We start from the raw sequence: 14,324 nt of genomic DNA, 5'->3' as shown, positions 1-14,324 counted from the left end.
AAACCCTTGAAATTCGCCAGTTATGGTAAGCTAAGCAACCATAACTCGCGCCACCACCGTGCACTGCTAAGACTAACACCCACGACATCAAAGATGACATCACAAATGTCATTGATGACATCGCTGATGACATCACATGTCTGGCTCACTCTTTTTTCTTTTGCTGACATATCTAGGCCACATGGTTTTCTTCAGTAACAGTCAGAAACTAAAAAATGTATTTTATTTGTAGACATATCCTTCAAGTAGGTTCTTACAGTCATTCCCTTAGAGTCCAGTCACATCATATGAAACATATACATAGGGGAAGACACAAGCTTGAAAGACAGCAATCCTTTTTGTGCACGGTGGTTGCTTAGCTTACCATAACTGGCGAATTTAAGGGTTTTTCGGTTTTACTTGGAACCATAACATCCCTTTGACAAAGTTTTTTCACTGAATTTCATAGGTTTTTAGTAGCGCAACTTAATCATAACGTCCCTTTAACAAAGTTTTTTCACTGAATATATATATATATATATATATATATATGTATATATATATATGTGAAAGAGTTGAAGAAAACATTTGTTTAAATAAAGGCATACCATTACTATGTTTTTTTAAATGCAGATCTTGTGGAATCTGGAAATAGAATTCTTGGACAGTTGCACAGTAGTTTTTGATGCAGATGCCTTTCATTAACAGGCGATATGTATTGTCTCTTTGAAAGCAGACAATGAAGGAATGTTAAGAACATGGAATTGGAAAGGGTAGAAGGGCAAGTCTCACCTGTGTTATGGGGTCTGCAGACACTGTGGTAGTCCACATCAGGGCCTTTTGTGGATGCCTGTCATGGAAAGGGAACTGTGGGGTTTGCTGGGTGTGGTGTACAGGAAGATAAGGTAGAAGGAGTTTAGTTTGCAGGAGTTGTGAGAGCCCTGGCAATGGCTATGACTATGTATTTGAGAAGGCAGGCAGTGTGGATTTTGGGGTACTCTTCTATTCAGTCACTGAAGTTGTATGCTGAAAATCATGGCATCCTTGGAAATATTGGATTGGCAGAAGTGGAGGTTTTGTGGCATGAGGTTTTTGACTTAAACTGGGCAAGCTTGTTTTTAATCTGGGAGAGTATGGCTCACTTTAAATATCCAGACATTGTTAGTGTGCATTGTGGAGGGGACAGTTTGGGGTTTGTGACTCCAGTGTCTTTACAAGTTGCCCTGAAGAATTCCTTTAAAAGCCTAATGGAACTGTTTCCTGCTGCTCAGATTATTTTTTCTGAAATAAATATGAGGCAAACATGGAGATGTCCAACATACGTTTTCAGTCCACACATTCAAGGACAAGGCAGTTTGTAAATAAAGCTGTACATGCTTTATTGTATGCTGCAGGAATGTCATCTTTTGAGAATGACAATATAAGTTCTGATGGGTGAATCTTTTTGGCAAGATGGCATTCAATTCACAGATGTCGGAAATGCAATTTTCCTTTACAATGTTACGAATGCATTGGAAAAGTTTCTGTAAGGAAATTGTAAAGGAAGATGTAGAGTGTACAGTACTGCTCTACATAAAAGCAAAAAAAGGAAAAAATGTGTTCGTTAACAAACCCCCCAAAAAAGGTTCTTTTTAGAGCCACCACTAAAGATGAAATAACTTAAAGTGTGTTTAATTCACGCCCCCTTTGAGTGGCTGTGACGTCTGTGGACACCGGTCACCTGGCATGGAAAGGGGACTGCAGAGACCGCGGACCGTCGTGGATGTCCGTGGACATCAGAGTATCAGCCAATCAGGTTTCCTGGGTGTGGTTTACAGGAAGAGAGAGTAGCAGTTAGTAGGAGTTGTGAGGGGATTGAAAATGGACATTGGCAAAGTCTTTCAGTAGGCAGAGTGTTTGGATTTTGGGCGACTCATGGGTTCTTTGGTTGATGGTGTATGCTGAGCATTATGGAATAGTCAAAAATCTTGGATTCCCTGAATTGGAAGTGTGAGGGAGGAAGTGGGTGGACTTGCTCCTATTTTGTGCAAATATGGTTGAATTGAAACATTGGGTCATTATTATAATTTTTTTTAATGTAGAGTGAACAGTTTGGGGAAGGGAACGTGACTATAATTTCTGTGTGTGCTTTTGCTCAACATTAAATTTGATGGGGCCAACATTTTCCGGCGAGATGGAGTCCATCCAACAGATGTGGGTAAACAGATTTTTGTGGAAAAGATTAAAAATGCTTTGAAGCAGTTTTTTTGTGAAAGTGAGAAGAAATAATGAAATTCAGTGAAATCTTGTTTGTGAAACCAAAAATAAAAAAAATATATAAAAGCCATAAAACCAAAAAAAGGTGCAACTGTCCCACGCCTGGAATTTTTAGCTGTCCGTGGACTACCATGCTGTCCTCCAACTATGCAGGCTGCACAGGGGCCTGTAACTTTTTTTCTCATTTTTTTCTATTTTTTAACTGTGAAAGGTGGCTCCTAAAGGAACCATATTTTGTGGGGGGGTTTTGTTTTGCATTTTGTTTTGGCTTTTTCTGTTTTTTTGCAGGAGAGGTAAGTTAAGGTGGGGAAGAGAATCAACTCAATCAACCATCCCAGACTAACAATCTGAATACCGACCATCCTTCAAAGGAACAGGACTCGGCTGTTCGATTCATGTTCTCAAAAACCTCTATTCTTGAGTTAGAAAAGGTTATCCTCTCTCTCAAGCCATCCAATTGCCAAGGTGACCTCTGCCCTGCCCAGTTTATAAAAGATGCTGCCAAAGATCTCGCCCTATTTATATCTAAACTTATCAACACTTCATTTACATCGGGCACTGTGCGTACCAACTTGAAACAATCTTGGGTATTGCCTTTGATCAAAAATCAAACCCTAGACCACCTATACCTACAAACTACCGTCCCATCATGACAGTCCCATTTCTACTAAAAATCCTGGACAATATTGCATACAACCAAATTCAAAAATTCCTGGAACAACATAAACTCTTAGGAGCACAGCAATCAGGATTTCGACCCCAACATGGCACTGAGACTGCCCTCATTGATTTGAAGGCACAAATAGATGAACTATGAGACAAAGGTAAAATGGCACTTCTCCTGTTGCTTGACCGATCTGCTGCATTCTACCTTGTCGACCACAAGGTCCTTTGCAGCAACCTAGACTCAGCTGTACATTTTTCCACCGAGGCTTTTTCCTGGATTGAGTCTTTCCTTAGCGACAGGACTATGAGGGTGTTCTCCCCTTTGGCTGTGGCAGACACGATCCCCATTCTGTGCGGAGTACCCCAGGGTTCTTGTGTCTACCCACCCTATACAACATATTTACTAAGACCCTTTTTGATGATCTGGACCTTCTTGGTATCACCTACACTAATTATGCAGATGATACCCAGATTCTCCTTCCACTTTCCGGGGATTACAACAAGGAATTGGCCTTGGTAAATAGGGTGTATCTCATCATCCAGGCATGGATGGCAACCCACGGTCTATGCCTGAATGATGATAAAACAGAGCTAATCATCCTGGTTACTCACTCTAAGCTTAAAGAATTAGGCCAAGACCACACCTCTTTTGAGATTGATGGCTATGTGATCAAGGTGTCCAAGGAGGTGAAGACACTTGGCTTTTATCTGGACTCCACCCTCTCCTTCGATAAACAGGTGAAATCCATGGCATCAGCCACAGCTTACACATGTAAGCTCATTAGAGCAGGTAAACACTTTCTCTCAGATGACAACTGCATTATCTTACCCAGAGACCTGATTCTGTCTAGGCTCGACTATTGCAATGCCCTATACATCAGTGCTAACAAATCTATCATCCACAGAATTTAAATCCTACAAAATAATGCCTTGAGAGCAGCTCTTGGCGTGTCCAAAAGATTGCACATATCTAAGATAAGGCGCCATAACAAATTGCTGTCTACCCCAAGAAAATCCATTTAAAAGTTGCATCCCTCACTCACAAAGTTGTGAATAATGCAGCACCTAGCTATTTTATGGATAGATTCCTAAAGAGAAGCTCCACCCGACCGGAAAGAACCATTAATGTCAATAGCCTTATCATAATGAGATTCAGGCTGGCCAAAGCTGGGGGTGGCAGCTTCCCGGTCCGAGCGGCCCAATTATAATAATAATAATAATAATTTGGCATTTATATAGCGCTACGAACCCTCAGGTATCTGAGCGCTGCTTATTATTACCCACGGTGTGTGGTGCTCATTTATCGACCTCGGAAGGATGAAACACTGAGTTTGGCGCTGCCGGGATTCGAACCTGCGTTCGCAGGCTCTGCACGGATGTCAAAGCGAGCGCTCTACTCGCTGTGCCACTTGACCGGCTATAGAATTCATTGCCACATCCTTTACGTGATGAGCAGCCCTATCTCAAATTCAGATCCAACTATATCAATCTGCTGAAGTCTGCCGACAACTAGTTGCTCACTAGTTCATATAAGACTCCTGATACCACCTTGATTGTAGATACTCCCCATCCTGCTGCCTATTTGTACATTTTCCCTTTCGTCCAGTTTTGTGACCTTCTATTGCCTGTATACATTCTGTTTTGCTTATAATCGCCAACCATGTAATTTCAAACCTTGCATATTCTGTATTGCTGTGCCCTGTTACCCTCGGGTCTGGTGCATAATATAAGTGAATAAAACAAAGAAACAAACAAACAACACCCCTTATCCACATACCAGTACCCAAAACCAATCCATATATTTATACATAAACCACTCTCCATCAGATTACTTCACTAACCACAATACATTCATTGCTTTATTTCCCCCTTCATCATAACACTACTGAAATCATGTGATTCTGCATTATCCTCACATTCCTCTTCTTCATAGCACTACACCACAGGTATACAGCATCTTCCTCTAAAATATTTTAGTTCATAGCTCTCATTGTCTATGCATTCCTCTTCAACATCCTCCTATGCAATTATATTCTATATTATTACTCCAACACCCCTTTTCCTCACACTATTCTCCATTATCCACAAATTTGTCTTCCTCATACAACTTCACAATTATAATCATACGCCATTTTAGCATATCCTAAATGTCGATATCGGTTGGTAATTCATAGGGTCACTTCTGTCCCCCTTCTTTAATACTGGAATTACCACTGATTGCTTCAGGAAGGCGGCATCGGTCCCTGTGACTTATAATGATCATTGAAAAGGCTAAACGTATCTGATGGAATGAGAGGTGTGCACAGTATTAGAACAGTATCAAAGTTCCATCGATCATACAGGTCTCTATGATGTGTTTTTGTAGATGCGTAATTGTCAACCTTGTTCCTTGCAGAGTCCCTGTGATGGCATAAGATTGCATAGTAGCATAATTACAGCACCTACTTGCAGTTTTAGCTTGTGAGGAGGCATTCATCCTACAGTGTTTCACTTTATAGAGACTGAAATGTTGAGCCAGTAATTAACTGTTCATTGACACTGGAACTCCATGCCATGTCTGAAGAGAAGTAGAGGTGGAAAGAAGTAACTTGAAATTATTTTGAATGTTTGCGATAGTGGAAGGTGAAGGTGACTGCATAGAACCATGCTCATTCTGTTTGCTGAAATGATAGCTGTTGTGGAAGGGGGTGCACTTTGCCATTTGGACAGCAGAGGGCAACCTAACACTGATACTTTTCATCAGCTTAGTACAGAAACATACCTAAGCGTATTGTACATATAGATATTATCACTCCAACACGCTTCTTCCTCATCCCAGTACCCAATATTAATCCACATCATTATCCATGCCCCACTGTTCCTCATCCCTGTACAATAACACCCACAAACCCTTTTGAAAACATTATAGTGCACACTTTCATACAAAACAATGCATACTAAATCTCAGCTACATAGGACACAAAGAAAAGATTGATTAGATAAATAGAAGGGACAGTCAAATACTCACCATCCACTAAAACAATTTATAGAAAACATACAAGTGGGAGAACATGTAACTGTGCTCTTGCAAAGTATTGCACCTGTGTCAAAAAATAAAAGTAACCAAATATGTAGTAAAGAAATGACAACTGAAAATAAACCTCAAACTACCCAATGCAATGTCAATGTAGTGTGACCACTCAAGGGAATGTGTCCCTTCTTCCAAAGGGGAAGACCCCCCTGGGGCAGGGAGGTGAGCCTGCTCCACAGTACCCTCCCTAGGGGTAGAGTCAAGTGGGACCTCACCGGAAGTTACTCCTCCTTAGGGGACAAAGACTCTTGTTCCTGTGAGGAACTCCCTAAACCATTTCTCATGGTGGCACACACCGGACTACGTGATATCCAAAGTAGTGCCAAGTCCAAAAGAGAGCCGTAGCAAAGTATTAGGTCCCAAGCCAGTACTGGCCCTGGAGATGTTCACCTGGCCAAGAACGGGATGCTCGGGAGGCAGAGCAGGAGACATTATTCACATTCAGAGAATTATCTCAATACAAATGATGAAATTGTAAAACTACATTTGATGAAATTGAACAGTGCTCTTGTAAAAAGATGGATCATAAATAATCTTGGGAAAGGGATCAATGGAATTTGGGTCACACTATCCTACGAAGAGGGGAAAACACACGGTTACTCAAAGAACTGTAAGGGGAACATAACAGGGAAAAATATTATAAGTGTAGGGCAGAGAAGCCTCAGGAAAAATTGATATAGAAGACAGACTCAGCCTAATTGCTAACACCACAAAGGAAAATATGCTTTCCACGAATACCCAGAACATATTAGCCTGAATCAAAGGATTTGACAAAGGCCAAAGAAAGCAATCCTTAAAGAGGAAAGGTAAGCCAAAAGTCTGCAAAGAGAACTACAGGAACTGGTAAAGAAAGTAGCACAAGAATAATTGAAAATGTAATATTATTAACAAACTCGGAAAAGACTAAGGAAAGAGAAGTGCGAGAAACATCAATCCAGAGAAAAGAGTCATTTTCCTGGCCTTAGTTTGTTGAATAGTGGTTTGGTCAGTTAGCAGTAGTTTTGGAAAGTGGACTCATTATTTTGGACATTTATGCATTACGGTCAGGCACCTTAGTTAGTAATTTCCTATGGTAGGTAGTTTTATTCAAGTATCAATTTGTTTATTCAAATCATAGATCAATGCATATACCAGTATTTTAATCATAAAGCAACATTAAACATGTCTAAACATCCATAAATATGCCAGCTCAAAATATTAATCTTTTCTAGGTTTTTCAACCATATCATCAGTCATAAAATGGTTGACATAGATTCACCCTTCAAGAGAACAACCCACAAGCCATTTCTCCTTGACTTGTGCATGAATGCTAAACAATCACACCTTTTTTCTGCAATTTGACAAGACTGGGACAGTGTATAATAGGGTATTCTAATTAGTCATTTTAATTATTGTTCTTTATTTATTGTTTCCTTTGTTAGACTCTTGTACAGGAAGCAAATACTCTTTCAAAGTGTCCACAGGGCAACTGGGAGGGGACAGTGGATGATAGACAGTGTAATTACAACAATGATTAAATAAGTAATACAACAAAATAAGAAGAGACAATGGGGAGGGGAAGACAAACCTACTATGCCTTGTGAGTGTTCAGAACACGCAAGTGCAAAGGAGGGAGCAGTTTCGGATAGGTGCTATGTTGCTCATGGAGAGCAGCAGGTGAAGTGCTATGAAGAAAGGTAAGTGCAACCTCCAGTGGTGGAGAGTGAGCTGAGGCAAGTGTAGAGGATAGACAGCAGCTGGGATGATATGATGTGGGGGGTCAGGATACAAGGATGCATAAGGGCCCTGCACACCAGTCAAGCTACTGTGCAATTAGCAGGGGAGAGAGGGAGGGAAGGAAGAGGTAAAGAGGAAGGTTTCTAGGATTTTCCAGAACTTAAGGAGGTCCTGTTCAAGACGAAGAAGGAGGGGGAGGCTGTTCCAAAGAAGGGAGCCCGCTGAGGAAAATGATCGATCATTTGTTCTCTGTTTAGCAAACAACTGCACACACAAGGAGTTGTTGTTTATGCAGAGGGATTTAAATTTCATCTGTGCTCCAATCGATAGCCAGTGAAGACTGTGTAGGGCAGGGGGGTTGCAGTCCTGGGCTTGAGGCCAAGGATAAGACTTGCTGCCCTATTTTGGATTAGCTGGAAGGGTTGCAGAGTGGATGAAGGTTATTAAGGAGGAGGTTTTTACAATAGTCAAGCCTAGAGAGAAGCAGAGCCCGGGTAACATTGAGTCCCTGGGGGAAGGTGAGGAAAGGTAGAATTCCTTTCAGAAGGAAAAGCTGAAAGTGGGACTTATTGGCAATGTCTGGAGTATGAGGGAGGAAGGAGAGAGAGGAGTCAAAGATGACTCCATGTTTTCTGGCTTCCAAGGACAGAAGAAGTCGGGTGCCGGGGTCCCAATACGGAGGATCTCTGTTTTGCTGGCATTGAGGCAAAGATCATTCAAAGTACACCAGGCCTGGAATGGCTGAGAGGCAGTCAGGGATGAAGGAGAGTGCAAGGGAATCTGTAGGAAGTTTGAAGAAGAGTTGCGTGTCATCAGCATAGCACTGGAATTTGGGGGGGAGGAGGAAATGAGGCATGGCAGCAGAGTAAGGTCGATGTTAAAGAGCCAAGGTGAAATAAGGGATGCCACAGGTGTAGGAGGAAGTAGAGGAGGAGAAGGTGCCCAGTATGACTTTGGAAGAGCGGACAGTTGGGCAGGAGGTAAGCCAGTCCAGAGCCTGCTCCGAGATACCCAGGGTGTCATGGAGCCTTTTTATTAGGATGGAGTAATTCACTGTGTAAATGCAGAAGAGAGATTAAGGAGGATGAGGATAGCAGGGGAGTCGGAATCAAGGGATGCAAGCAGTTCTTCACGGGTGTTCGATAGAGCAGTTTCCGTGCCTCTGGCTGCTCGAAATCCAGACTGATGGTTGTGAAGACCACCAACTAATTCAGTGTGGGAGTTAAGTTGGGGAGGGCCAACTTCTCAAGCAGTTTCCCCAGGAAAGGGGTGATGGAGACATGGTGATAGTTGGACATACAGCAATGGTCTGATGACCGTTCTTTAAGGAGGGTGTGCACAAGGGAGTGCTTGAGGGAAGATGGAAAAAAACCAGTAGCAAAGGAGTGGTTACAAAGATCAGCGAGAGCAGGGGCAAGAGAGGAAATGTTTTCCTTGATGGTTCTGGATGAGAAAGGGGCAACCTGTTTGGAAGATACCTTCATGGAGGAAACAACTTCTTCTGGACAGACCGAGGCGGAGGAGGAAAAAGAGGGAGGAGGAGTGTGAGTGGTCATGAGAAGCAAGGGGGATGGGTTGGAAGAGTGCGTGACAAAGCTGTTCAGTATGTCCTGAGTTTTGTAGGTTAAGTGAGTGGCAAGTGCAATGCAAAGGGCCTCGGAAGGAGTAAGGGCGGAGGATTCTGCAGACAGATTGGCAAGTTCCCTGCAGATTTTGAAGAGTACAGCCGTGTTGTTGGACACGCCAGATACTCGTGCATGAATGTGGGCCCTTTTATTTGGCATGGATAGAGAGTCTGTAATGCCTTTGCAGCAGACGGCAGGCCAGTTTGTCAGAGGGTGAACCTGAAGTTTGCCACTTCCGTTCTGCAGCCCTGCACTTACATTTTTGGTCTGAAAGTTTCGGAGTCATACCTGGTGTTACGCTTGGAGACAGGTTTCAGGTGGATCGTCATGACTGGGGCAAGGATGCCAAAGGTGTTGTAATGGAGGGATAGAGGTTTCTGGGAGCAGATTCGGAGTCTTTGTTGGGTGGGCAAGGGGGAATGAAGGTGGAAGTGAGCGCAGCAGCTGATACTCATTTCATCGGACGGGTGTTCATTAACGAGGTTGGCAGGGCTTTTGGAGGAGTTGTCACAGGGCCATAGGGACCCAGGTGGGAGGAGAGAAGAGAGTGGCCAGACCAAGAGAGAGGGGTGACCTGAGGAGATGAGAGAGGGAGATGAGAATGGATTTTGGTGTCCAGGGTGTGTCCGGCAGAGTGGGTTGGACCAGAAGGAAGAATGGACAGGGACAGGGAGGTGCAGCGGTCAATGAAGAGGGTGGATGCTGTTCATGGGGAGTCTAAATGTTAAAGTCACCCAGGAGTAGCAGGTTGGAGGTGGAAGAGAGTAAGGAGGAACGGAAATCAGCCTACTCAGAGAGAAACAGAGAGGAAGTGCCTGGAGGCCAGTAAATGGTTGGAATGGTCTGGTTGGAGGAGGGAGAGATGGTCAATTTGCATAATAGGCTCTCAAAGGACTAATAGAACTGAGTGGGTAGGATGGAAGAAGGAATCCACTCAGGGAAGATTAAAGTAACATTTATGTAAAACTATGTAGATAAATTAAAAGAAATATCTTTATAAAATGTAAAATACAGAGAAAATTTATGTAAAGTCCTTGAAAATTCGACAGTATCAATTTTCTTAAGACTCCTATTTACAATCACCTTGAATTTCACATTTCACTAATAATTTAAAGTGAAATATCATAAAGGTGCATTGAGTCACTGGGAAGGGTGGCGCAACCAGTAATAGTGAATTATCCCTTCTTTATTGAAACTCAACATATATTGACTCGCTGAGGTAACTATAGTAAGTTATGTTAAAAAAAAATTTTCTTGTTCATAATCTCTTTTTTTATTATGTTGACAACAATCTCATACAGCTCACAAGCCACTTGATCTACTTTGAAATTAGTGTGGCCAAAACCCAAATGCTCATTTTGTGTTTTGAATCTGAACAGTAAGTAAAGCATCTCACTGCAATATTAGTAGAAAATACCCTCCGCAAACCACATGTTCGCCATGAAACATAACAGACGAAGATCAGCCAAAGTATTCAAGGATGACAATCCCAGTTTATTCATAATTAGAAACAATGAAGTAGCAAAGTAGTGTCCCAAAATTCTGTGTGCAAGTTTCTTTCCAATCATTTTTAATTATTTGGTATTATTTTCAATCCACAATTCTATTCTGTATAGTGTGGTGGAAAATATCCTCCCTCAAAAGATAAAATAAGAGTGGCTCCACTGAGAAATCATCTTTTTTATTTGAATACCATATAAGAGAGAAATTACCTAACCCAGACTGTGTTACTATTGATGATGGTTCCCAAAGAGTTTGTATACACCTAAGAGTTACCTCATCTCCAAAGGGAACTGGAGTAAGGACATGTATAGTTACATAATGAAACGTTCGCACAAGGAATTATTAGCAAAGTATTCTTGTTATAGTTTATTAAACAATGAGCTGGGCCGTAGCCTCACCTCTCACAGTCTCACAATGGTACCACAGCTAGTGTAAGAAATCACACATACATATTACATATTACATAGATATAGCCTAAGTGAGCTAATGAATGCAACAAAAATGATTAGTAAAGAAATATTATCATTTTATTTCATCATAATTTTTTCTCTAGTACAACAGAAGAAATCAGAGAAATTGAAAATAATTCCACAACGCAAATATTACAAGTGCACATAAAAATAAATCCATCAAACATAATAAAGAAAAAACAACAACCCAGTCTCATCCGTTTAAGGTACCCTTTTGCCTGTGATAACAGGGCTTCGTTTTCCTGTCTATGTGGGCAGTACTACACTCTTTGTTACCATCCTCTTCGTTCGCAGATGCCTTCCAGCTGTCAGTCGTGATCATACCTTGACTTTAGGAAGGCAATTATGGGAGGTAGACTCTCTCCGCTGGCCTCTTCCAATATAAACTGTGCCCAGAACTTCACGTGGCTGTGGTAAGCATTAATTATCATGTGTTTTGCATATGGCACTGATAGTTGTCTTTTTTATTCTACTTGGGTTCTTATTATAAGGGGCTCTTATTTTATTTTTCCTTAGTGATGAGCATGTTTCTTTATCAAAATTGGATTAGGTCTGTCAACCTTTGTTTTTAAGGATACTTTGTTACATTTTTATGTGACTGTCTTTACTTTTAGTGTCAGAACAGCTGTAGTTGTGTTTGTGACTTCTCAGCCAATTGCATTTAATATTTAAATGTTCATGTTCACAGGTCACTTATCTATTCTGGTCTTGACGAAGACAAAGATTTAAAAAGATTGCCGTAATGGTTGGAATGTGTTCCCTTCATGTTGCACTGCCGCAATTGTTCAGTGGCAATTTTACTTTAGGTTTGTGCTCAGCACTCCTTTGTTGATTGGGAGTATGCCACGGTACATGTGTCAGCAACATTGACTGCCTGCTTTCAACCCCTTACGATTTCAGACTAGATTTAGACTAGCCTTTGCATGGATATCCTAATTAGGTTATCTGTGGTCTTGACTATTTAGTTGTTTTTGCCAACCTTACAATAGGGGTTGGCATGTTGTTTTTTTTTCTTTATTGTTTTTGGTGTATTCCTTGTTATGTACACTCTCACTGCGTTATGTGATTATGTTAAATTTTCTGATTTCTTCTGTTGTACTAGAACCAAAGAAAATGATGAAATACAATTATTATATTGTTTTACTAATCATTTTTGTTGCATTTTTGCTTCACTTAGGCTATATCTATGTAAGATTTATATGTGATTTCTTACAATAGTTGTCGTACGATTGTGAGAGGGGGAATCTACGGATCAACTCCTTGTTAATAAACTATATCAAGAATGCATTGCTAATCATGTCAGGGTGGGAATATTTACTTATGTAACTATTCAAGTTCCCTAAGAGTTAGCGTGGGCAAGCACCCTCAGTACAGGTATTAGCTTTTATCTGGAGTACTGGCCATCAGAGATGGAGACCTTGTTAGTTACGTAAGAGAGAACATGTAAAGTGATGGTTTGTAAAGGATACAGCTGGATGCAATGACTACCTGTAGGGTTAACCAATGTAGTTCCACGAGGGTGGGTGTAATGTAGTGACATTTTCAGAGGCACTTAAAGAGGTGGTATACGGTGTGGAGGACACCTCTCTTTGGTGCTAGTGTGGAGGTGTATAGGCTGTTGAGTAGTAAACATCCTGCTGAGAAAGGCTAAAAGTTTGCACTGTGGATCAGAGGTTTTTAACTGTAAGAAAGGCCTTGCATTTCTGTGAACGAGAGCGTCTGTAACAGTTTGTCTAGGTTTTCTTTGCTAAATGCATTTTGAAGGATAGATGGCTGTCTATATGGAATAACAGGGACTACTTGGTGCTTTGGTGTCATGTTGGAGGTCAACTCCTCTAGGCTCATGGCAGACAGCCAGGTCTAGATATCAGTGTGTTTCTTGGTACTGGAGAGCTAGACAAATTATGTTTTGGTGTGAGATGTTTTGAGATGAAGGTATGTAGTGGACATCCAGTTTTGTATCAGGGTTGTGCAGCAGTAGACCTAGTAGATGTATGTGCTGAAAGGGATTTGGAGGTAGAGTCGAGTATCTCAGGAACTCAATTTCTTTTTTTTTTTTTTACATGGTTCAGGTGCTTCTTCCGTTGAGTTCAAGGATGCTGGACAGGAACAGGGAAATTGTGTATATGTATTTATTGTTTTTCCCACTGAGGATGGCAGCCCATCTTTCTTCTGAATCCATTTGTTGCGATGCAAGGTCAAAGTAAGGGCAAAATTGTTTGCATTGCTGTGCGAGAGAGTTACATTCCATAGCCAAATGGAATATAGTTTCCGGTGTTGTTTCAATTTTGCAGAATCAACAGTAATTTTGTGATCTGTGAATCTGTTGTGTTATTGCAAGATGTGATTTTGTTGGTAGAATGTTCAGACGGATTCTAAGAAATGTTGTCCTGGTGGTTTGGTCTGGGAATAATAGGAGATATCCTGGTGGTTCGTGTATCTTCCTGTTGTCCTGGTTATATTGAAGGGTCTGTTTGTAGGTATTTTTCTTTTGGATGGTTTTGGATGGTTTTGATCCAATCGTTCTGTAAAAGTTTGATTTTGGCATGTTGAGGACGCATGATTAGGAATTCCTGTGATAACTCTTCTGTTTCCATTTCTTTGGTGATAGATTTTTTCAATTTTTCTAACACTGTGTTGTTAAAGGTATTTGTTTGAGTTTTCAGAATTTGAATTGCAGGTGTTTTTTCGTCGGATAGTATTTTTCGATAGATGTCTAATCTTTTCCAGCATACAATTGATCCAATTGATTGGGTTGTGAGTTCATATCATATTCTCGGCATAGGATACGAGTGTGCCAGTTGAAGAATCTTGCGCCAAAAGGTTGACTCGATGTTTCTCCAGTTTACTTTTTCGGTATTCATCATTGCTTCTGTTCCGTAGTTTATTATCGGGATACATTTTTGTCTGTAATAGGCAATGATGGGACTGAATGAGAATTTTCCGTATTTTCTGTGGATTGGCGTGCCAGTGCTTGGGCCTTTTGTTCTGCTTTTTCCAGCCATTGTTCTTCAGTCTTGGATTGGTTAATTAGTATGC

The sequence above is a fragment of the Ambystoma mexicanum genome, chromosome 2p, assembly GCF_040938575.1.
Source record: "Ambystoma mexicanum isolate Mex_15411 chromosome 2p, UKY_AmexF1_1, whole genome shotgun sequence".
Lineage (NCBI taxonomy): Eukaryota > Metazoa > Chordata > Amphibia > Caudata > Ambystomatidae > Ambystoma > Ambystoma mexicanum.
The sequence above is the reverse complement of the archived record's forward strand: the minus strand, read 5'-3'. Positions refer to the sequence as shown.